Source organism: Kogia breviceps, chromosome 14 (genome assembly GCF_026419965.1).
Source record: "Kogia breviceps isolate mKogBre1 chromosome 14, mKogBre1 haplotype 1, whole genome shotgun sequence".
Lineage (NCBI taxonomy): Eukaryota > Metazoa > Chordata > Mammalia > Artiodactyla > Physeteridae > Kogia > Kogia breviceps.
The window spans coordinates 82,673,905-82,682,160 of NC_081323.1; the positions used below are offsets into that span (position 1 = coordinate 82,673,905).

General features: G+C 50.1%; 1 long non-coding RNA gene across 1 annotated transcript; it reads left to right on the plus strand.

Annotated features, from left to right (window-relative positions):
* Nucleotides 1-301: 301 nt before the first annotated feature.
* LOC136792524 (uncharacterized) lies at nucleotides 302-2,699 on the plus strand. Its single transcript, XR_010836434.1, has 3 exons — nucleotides 302-600; nucleotides 684-723; nucleotides 2,235-2,699. It is a non-coding gene; the product is annotated as an uncharacterized lncRNA (long non-coding RNA).
* The last annotated feature ends 5,557 nt before the right edge of the window (nucleotides 2,700-8,256 follow it).

Here is an 8,256-nt window from a genome sequence, read left to right on the forward strand (position 1 = left end):
GCGAGCCTGGGCTGGTCTTAGCCAGAGTCTGCCCCTGGGCCCTTTAGCTCAGACCCTGATGAAATGGGGGCTAAGCCCTGCCCTCATACTGTTCTCCTAGGGAAGTGGGCCCTGGGAATGTGTGCCCCCCCCACCCCAAAGTGTGTACTGTCTGTCCATCTACCACGCCCCTGTGTTCCAGCCTTGAAGAGCACAGGAGCCTGGGGGCGGGAGTTACTCCATCCCTGGCAAAGATCCTCTTAGTCAAGGGCTCTGGGTCCTCCCCTCCCTCCTCCACCTGCCCAGGTGACATTGACTTCATCATACGCATCTAACTCTGCCTCCTAAGGATGAACCATGTTCTCATGGGCCTGTTACGAGACAGCTCTGCCAACAGCTAGTTGTGCAGGGAAAGCTGGAAGCATGAAAAATACCAGGAAGCCCAGGCCTGGCTACGAAGGGACGGCTCCAGATCAATAACAAAATCTCTGGATGGTCTCAATAGGAGCGTGGAGGGCGGAAGAGCCTCACTGGCCAGTCGGCCACTTCCATCTCTTCTGAAGGGCAAGGGAAAGTCAAGTGCCCAGACAGGGCTCCCAGCTTGCAGCCCAGGGGCGAAAGGTAATATGCGGGGACGCTGGCGAAACCTGACCCGCCCTAGGAGAGGTCCCTGCAGTTTAATAACCTCCTACTCTTCCTTCCAGCCTTGCACGCCTACCAGCTTGCAACACCTCCCTGCCCAGGGTAAGTGGCAATGGTTGGGTCAAGATGCAGCACTGGTGGTCCAGGGGCTGTCTCAGTGGAAGGAAGTCTACCCTCACCCCCACCTCGGGCTGAACAGGGCAGAGCCTGCCAGGAAGGTTTAAAGAATAGATAGGGGTTGGGACTTCCCTGGTGGCGCAGTGCTGAAGAACACACCTGCCAAGGCAGGGGACACGGGTTCGAGCCCTGGTCCGGGAAGATCCCACATGCTGTGGAGCAACTAAGCCCACGAGCCACAACTACTGAGCCTGCACTCTAGAGCCCGCGAGCCACAACTACTGAAGCCCACGTGAGAGAGGGAGACCTGCCTCACCCTCTGTGCCTTTGCTGCATAGGTCTTCTATTACTAATCACTCTGGCGTGTACTGGGCACCTGCTAGCTGCCAATCAATCACTCCTTAGCTTATTAAATCCTCACAGCAACCTCATGCCATTGAGAGGCAGCAGAGGATTACAGTTGTGCTTGTGGCCACTGGTCAAACTGCCTGGGTTCAAATCCCCACTGGGGCACTTACTAGCTGTGGGACCATGGGCAAGTGACTAAGTCTGTTTCTTCCTCTGCAAAATGAAGCTGATCATATGAATTAATACATGTGAAGCCTTTATTTTTTGAGTAAGAGAGAAACACTCACGGGAATTAATTATGGGAAGATAACTTTGATCTTATTAAGATAATAATATGGAGATCACCCTGATTAGAGAGTGAAATCACTGGTGACCTTCCCAAAGTTGAGGGAGGAATTCCCTAGTGCTCCAGTGGGTTAGGACTGCATGCTTCCACTGTAGAGGGCAAGGGTTGGGGAACTAAGATCCCACACGCTGTGGGCTGTGGCCAAAAAAAAAAGGTTGAGGGAAATATGAGGAAATGGTAACCGTTCTTTCAGTTTTGTTACAAAAGGGAAGGAAATGGGACTTGAGCTTTAGAAAATAAGTGTAGAGAAGATTTCAAGACTAAAGACACTTAATGAGTTTAAATGATGTGAGGATGGATGGAGAGAAGCAATGGAGAAGTTGATAATGGAGATTTAATTTATAATCAGGGATATAAAGTTCTGAGAAAGAAAAGAACAGACTGTCAGGGACTTCCCTGGTGGTCCAGTGGTTAGGACTCCGCACTCCCACTGCAGGAGGCACAGGCTCAATCCTTAGCTGGGGAACTAAGAGCCCGAATGCCACACAGCACGGCCAGAAAAAAAAAAAAAAAAGACTTAAAAATTTTTTAAAAAAGAAAGAAAAGAAAACGGAGTTAGAGTAGATGTGACCATTCAGTATTAACGAGAAGAAAAGGAGTGTTAAAAAAACAAAATTCAGCTGAGTAAATTTGAAGCTCTAGCTGGCTTTAGCCAATTATTCATGAATTGGGCAGCCTCGCATCTAGGATAGAAAGGAGCTCCCCAAAGTGAAGCCTTGGAGCAGTGTCTGGGGCACCCAGGAAGCACTCAGTCCATGCTAGGCATCTTTATGAGGTAGTCTGTAATATTCTCATTCTACAGATATGCAAACTGACCTCTGAAGGACGAAGGAACTTGAGAAGTTACGCCTCACAACTAGGACAGGATGGGTTGAGAATTCAAATCCTAAACTCTTAAGCTTTCTACCACTTTGAGCCCTTCATTTGGAAAATGACACACGTTGCTGAGTGACGGAAATCTCACTTTTCTAAACAGTAGCCACACTGAAGTTGGTCTTCAATTCCTAAATCCAGGTTTGACTGTGCCTTGAGCAACCCATCTTCCCTCCCGGCCTCAGAATACACAGCTCTATGTTGGGAGATGAGAAGGGCAGAGATTGGGGTGTCTGCGCTCCCTATCATTTCTGAAATCTGATTCTGGGGGAGAGCTCCGGCCGGCCACCACTCAATTCCCAGTTAGGAGCGTCTATCGGGGAGTGCGGGGGAAAGAAGGGTGTTCAGCCGGGACGGGAGCTGGGCTGACACCGGGGGCAGGCGGCAGGCGAGGCTGGAGAGGAGCTGGGGCCTGGCCGTGGAGGGCCTTGAGTGCCAAAGACAGGCAGGAGCTGGCCTCAGTGTCCCTCTGGACCTTGGGGCCCGCGTGTGAGGTGATGGAATCTGACAGACCCCAGTCGCCATCTCCCTTTGAGTCCCTCCAACTGCTCTGTGGGACGGGCAAGCTGTAGAGAGACCCGGCTTCCTCTGCAATGTGGGAATAACGTAGACCTCCAGGGGCTGGCTCCAGAAAAAGCGATACGTAGGTAAGAAAGCATGACGAACCCGCAGTGGACTTTAGAGGCTGCGTCGTTGTTCAGACGGTGAATCTGAGGGGCAGGTACGCGCTCAACGGCCCCGCAGAAGCCTGAGCTCCGCCATCCCACACCAGCTCCTTCCACCGACCACGGCAATGGACAAGGCCCACAGATGTCGCTAACGCCCTATAAGGCGTTGTAACGCCCTACAGAACCCAGGCAGGCCAGGTTACTCCGGGTGACAAAGGCCCACACGGAGGGCGGAGACCAAGGAAAGAGTGAAAGATGGAGAACTGGGGCGGGGGGGTGGGAATTATGAAAGCCCGTCGTGGGAGGAGGGCCGGGGCACCGCCGGGCAGATTACGGCGCAGAGCCCTAGTAACAGGCCGACCATTGGAGGAGCGGGGCAGGCTAGCTGTGATTGGCTCTCGCCGCTGCCCGCGATTGGAAGGCGGCTGCGTCCCTGCCATGCTCACATCCGGGTGTCTGGCCTGGCCTGGAACCTTAGCGATCCCGGGTTGTCAGATTTCCTTGGCCTACAGGGCAGCGCCGAAGACATGCCAGGCGAGCGCGCAGAGCGGTGAGGCTCACCCACGCGGAATCGCAGGTGCGGGTACGCGCAGGCGTGCCCGCGCAGAGCTGAGGTCCCGGGCACACGCAGACAGCGAAATCCTGCACTTGGGGCCCAGATGTTTGCGGATAGGTGACCGAAGAGAAGGCCGAGGGTGGAGTTACCGTATGAGTTGGAACTGGGCGCGGGCCGAGCTCGAGGGCCCTACTGCCGTCCCAGGATCTGGGCCCAACCCGGGTAACGCGAAGGCTTGCAGGAAGCCGAACCCAGCCGACACCCGGGGGCCCGGGCCTGTGGCTGACGGGCCTGCTGCAGAACCGGGCGGCGCCCAGCGGGGGGCAGCAGAGGACGGCGCCACTGGAGCCGGCCCTTGCCGGGGAGCGGGGGAGCGGGGGTCCGGGACCTGGAGAGCTGCTGACTCCTCCCAACTTCGGGGCCCTGAAAATCATTTGGTAACCCAAGTAAATTGGGCAGAGGCGGCCAGACCAGTCGCTGGTGCATTCTTGGGTACTGAAGCCCTGAGAAATGGACGAAGGCTGTTTTGTTATCTAGGTTCGTTTTGGCCCTATCACCACTGGGCTAAATAAATTTTAAATCCTTAACATTTAGGGTATTAGGGGAGTATTGCTCCTTTTGCTTTTGCCCAGCAGTGTAATGAAGTGTCTGTTTGATCTTGGGGATCTGGACAGCATTTGGGGAAATTACATGGAAAGGAACTCACCCAAAAGGCTTGCAGTTAGCCACAAGCTGCTCCTCCTTTATACGGGTTACCCAGCCATTACTTTCCAAATCTTGTGTATTTGAATGTAATGTCTAATTTTGGTCAAGAGAATATTTTTCACTTAGTCCATCCACTACCCTTTCCAACCTAGTATTCATCATTGAGGAACCACAACATTCCCCAAAAGGAATGTCTGTTTGAAAACTCAGCAGTTTCCAAACTGAGCAGGCAAAAACCACTTATAAACTGTAATAACGTTAACACCTCCATATTTTGGGAGGCAAGGACTTTTGGAAGGCAAAATGCTTTCATAACAAACCTAAGGGAATCCAAAATGAGCTTTCAGTCAGGCTTTAAAGAACTGACCAACCATCAAAACCCCGGCCCTAAAAATCTGGCTTCAGGAGGCTAAGAGAATGAAGAGATGGAAGGTTTGATGTCTCGTGTTGGCCCCTTATCTGAGAGCCAGTAAGTAGTAGGGTAACTTGTCCATCGTGGTGGGAATAACCAGTTAACACCAAGACCGTGTTAAATGTCTAGGTTCATTCTCCCAAGGTAGATCCAATATGAAGGCAGCCTCTCAGACATGACTGCAGCTTCCTGAAAACTCTGGGAGTGGTGGGCTGCACTATTTTGTCACCTCTGCCAGGCATAGGGGCAAACAGCTGCAGACCACCAGGACTCACCAGGTCAAGTGAGCACATGTATGAGATGGCTTGCTGAGTCAAAGCACATGCTGAGTGGGCACCTATCTAGTTCTTTTCCCATCCAAGGGAAACGGGAGAGGATTCTGAGGAGGCAAAACACCCTAACCTAAAAGACTACTCAAAACAAGATGGTTCCTCTGGGTGACAGGCAGGCAGCTTTGTCCTCGTGGGCTCAGGTCACAGGCCCTGGTGCTGACCGCTGCTTAAGGCCACCTGATTCTGGTGGAAGAGCCCTGGGCCGGCCACCACTCAATTGAAATTCAGTTCCACCTGAACCAATGAAAAGGCTGGATGGAGGGACAAAAAAATCTTTATGCAAGACCAAAAAAAGTGCCCTAACACGAACAGAAATGAATCAAATGACATAGGAGGAAACAGACAGAACCCAGAATGTGTTAAGACCACCAAGTAGCCTGGTCTCTGGAAAAGTCAATGTTATAAAAAAGAGGTGGAAGGAGTAGAGGCTAAAGAAAACCATTATGAAATCCAATTAATCGATTTCATTGGATCAGAGGAGAGGGGGTTAGAAAGTGCTACCAAAGGCATTCTGGGTAAAATCTGGGGAGATCTGAATATGGGCTGGTATTAGAGAATTATTGTGATTTCCTTAGGTGTGATGACAGTGTGGCCATAAGAGAATGTCCTTGTTTTTAGGAGAAATATCAACATAGGGAGTGCAATGTCATTACTTTCAAGGTTCCACAAGACAAATATAAAATGTCACAAAGCAATGGATATTTGGTTTATCCCTGTACCATTCTTTTCAACGTTTGTGCTTGAAATTTTTCAAAATATATAAAAGGTTGGGGAGGTCAAGTCCCCCGATAGCACCTAGATATCCTTTAAACAGGGTTAAATCTAAAACAAGAGGCAATTACTGGGACCACCAGTTTCAAATATCCACATTTAAAAACCATAAGCCAGGGAATTCTCCCACGGTCCAGTGGTTAGGGCTCCACGCTTTCACTGCCAAAGTCCTGGGTTCAGTCCTTGGTGGGGGAACCAAAATCCTGCAAGCTGCGCAGTGCAGCCAAAAAAAAAAAAAAAAAAAAATCACAAGGCAAAACCTTATATGACCCACGGGTCACTTAATGCTCAAAAGCAGCAAAAATCCTTCCATCTCAAACTGAGGCAGGTGATGAAGCATAGAGGACAGTCACTCGTTACCTCTAGGAAGGGAAATGGGTGGCTGGGAAACAACCATGGGAGACTTACTGTTACCCGATGTCACCATACTACTGTCCAGATAGTAAGTATTTTAAGTTTCACAGGTAACATACTGCCTCTTTGCACTTTCTTTTTCCTTTACAGCCCTTTAAAAATATAAAGCCAGGTATCGATTAAGTATGAAGATGAAATACCCAAAATCCTATGAGCTGGTACTGAGGAGTCCGGCAGTGTGATCCGGCCACTCTAGCCCCAACTCTTCACTGACCACAGGTATCTGGTTAATCAGAGGTAGGGTCTGTGGCCATTCAGATCCAACCACATTTACCCATACCAGAACTGGAAAGTTCAGACTAGCAGGCCTATTAAATTAGTAAGCTGCTACACCACATTTTAATGTTGATTAGGCTGGAGACCACTTAATGTCAGCTCCTAGAAATAGAGGACAGTGTCACCCGGCTTGATTCTCCGAGTTTGCTTTGGAAATTGCACAGGAAGAGGGAGCTGCCATTCTTAGCCACTCAGGTCAACCAGTGTGAGTCAACAGGCAGGTTCCGCTGACCAGCGCAGAGGCCAGTGCATGCGGTCGTTACATATAAATAGAGTGGAGGGAAACTGCACTTGCTTCACCAGGCAACTTATTTGCTCCACTGAAAGGCTCCCTGCCACTAAGTCCCATTTGATATCGCCTCCACTCCACCTGCAAAGTTCTAGGAATGCAGAGAACCCTGCTCTGTGGTTGCCCAAAGCCAAGGAGATCATTCACTCCTTTACAATTACCCTCCTGCCCATCACCTGTATTTAATTCCTTCCCACTATCAGTTATTTTTTAAGTTCTGAGTGCGTTGAGGAAGAGGACCTCTATCATTAGTGCCTAACCTGGGGTATCATTCAATTCCTGAGTTAGGAGAGCTTTCTTAACCTCAACTCTTCAGGGCCATTCTTTTCCAACTGCTTATCACTGTTACGCAAGCCCCCCACCCCCATACTTCACATTGGAAATACGTCACAGGAGCCTGAATGCAGAAGGAGCTAGAAGAGTCCAGATGACTTCTACTAAGAGTCTGCGAAATCGTAAAATAACACTACTCTTCTATTGTTTGTTTTGGAGAACAATTACTTTTCATGAAATTGTTATGTATCTCAACATGTAATAGGTTTCCATTATTTTTAAACAAATGAGTATTTTCAGTTTCTAGGTTTTTTTTTTTTTTTTTTTTGGCGGTACACAGGCCTCTCACTGTTGTGGCCTCTCCCGTTGCAGAGCACAGGCTCCGGACGCGCAGGCTCAGCGGCCATGGCTCACGGGCCTAGCTGCTCCGCGGCATGTGGGATCTTCCCGGACTGGGGCACGAACCCGTATCCCCTGCACTGACAGGTGGATTCTCAACCACTGCGCCACCAGGGAAGCCCAGTTTCTAGCTTTTGATACAGTCTACATAAGAGTTATGTAAAGAGGTCCTGAGATGAAAAATTTTAAGAAACACTGCATCAACGAACTGTTAAAACTGGGTGGAAATGCAGCAACAGACAGCATTTTATCTCAAGTCTGTGGAAAATCCTATGGGCAAATTCCAGTCTTATGTCAAATTCCAGGCACTCACGATGGAACGTTACACCAAAGGAACAAGGGTGTAAGAGCCACACCTTCCAGGAGCTGCCCTTCTTTCTGAAGAGCCTTGGTGAGCCTGTACTGATCTTGCCCATCTCTCAACGCCCCTGGCTGGTGAGACGTGTATGACTTGCCTCTCTCCCAGTAACCCCCACACGGAGCTCTTGCTCCGTCAGCGCGCTGGGTGTGGGCTGCTGCTCAGGTGTTATCTCCTAGAGCAGCAGCAGCCCGGTGTCAGGAGGCGAAGCTCAGGAGGGGTGAAGATGCGGGCTCCCACGTGGGTCATCAGTGAGTTGTGGGACCTCAGGCACATGGGTCATTTCTGTGTCCACAGAAGTGTGGGCACCCTCACGGTGGTTCTGAGAGACAATGAGCCAAAATAGGTGAATTCATTAACATGGCAAAAGCCTAGTCACACACAGTGTTTATTCCTAAAATGTGAATTAAAATTTCTCAAAAAATTGAAAAGCCGTCCTCTTCCGCTGCATGAACCAGTGCAGCCCCTCCCTGCCTTGCTGGAGCACACCCAAGCCAG